This window comes from Dipodomys ordii, unplaced genomic scaffold, assembly GCF_000151885.1.
Source record: "Dipodomys ordii isolate 6190 unplaced genomic scaffold, Dord_2.0 Scaffold56, whole genome shotgun sequence".
Classification (NCBI taxonomy): domain Eukaryota; kingdom Metazoa; phylum Chordata; class Mammalia; order Rodentia; family Heteromyidae; genus Dipodomys; species Dipodomys ordii.
In genome coordinates, this window is record NW_012267272.1 from 8,854,064 (window position 1) to 8,854,702 (window position 639).

At 57.6% G+C, this 639-nt stretch overlaps 1 long non-coding RNA gene across 1 annotated transcript in view; it reads left to right on the forward strand.

Moving 5' to 3' along the window:
* Positions 1–119, forward strand: part of LOC105989525 — a 5,579-nt gene extending 5,460 nt beyond the window's left edge. The window contains exon 3 of the long non-coding RNA XR_001175248.1: positions 32–119. This is a non-coding gene — a long non-coding RNA (uncharacterized LOC105989525). The remainder of the gene's footprint in view (positions 1–31) is intronic.
* The last annotated feature ends 520 nt before the right edge of the window (positions 120–639 follow it).

Genomic DNA, 639 nt, shown 5'->3' on the forward strand with positions numbered 1-639 from the left:
AGCCCTGCTCTCAACCCTCTTCACTTTCCAGAGGACCTGAGCAAGGTGACCCCACCCACGGTCAACGTGTTCGAGCCATCAGAAGCAGAGATCGCCCAGAAACAAAAGGCCACCCTCGTGTGCCTGGCCACGGGCTTCTACCCCGACCACGTGGAGCTGACCTGGTGGGTGAACGGGAAGGAGGCGCACAGTGGGGTCAGCACGGACCCTCAGCCCTACCACGAGTACCCCAATGTCAGCGACTCCACCTACTGCCTGAGCAGCCGCCTGAGGGTCTCGGCCGCCTTCTGGCACAATCCTCGCAACCACTTCCGCTGCCAAGTCCAGTTCTTTGGGCTGGAGGAGAAAGATGAGTGGACCTACGATAAGGCCAAGCCTGTCACCCAGAACATCAGTGCCGAGATGCAGGGCAGGGCAGGTGAGTGGGGCCTGGCCTACCGGATCGGAGGCTGTCAGTGCCAGAGAGAAATGGAAAGATCTAAGTAGAAAACTACAATCTAAAATATAGAGCCAGGCGCCAATGGCTCACACCTGTCATCCTAGCTACTCAGGAGGCTGAGATCTGAGGATCACAGTTCAAAGCCAGCCTGGGCAGGAAAGTCCGAGAGACTCCTATCTCCAATAAGCCACCAGAAAACC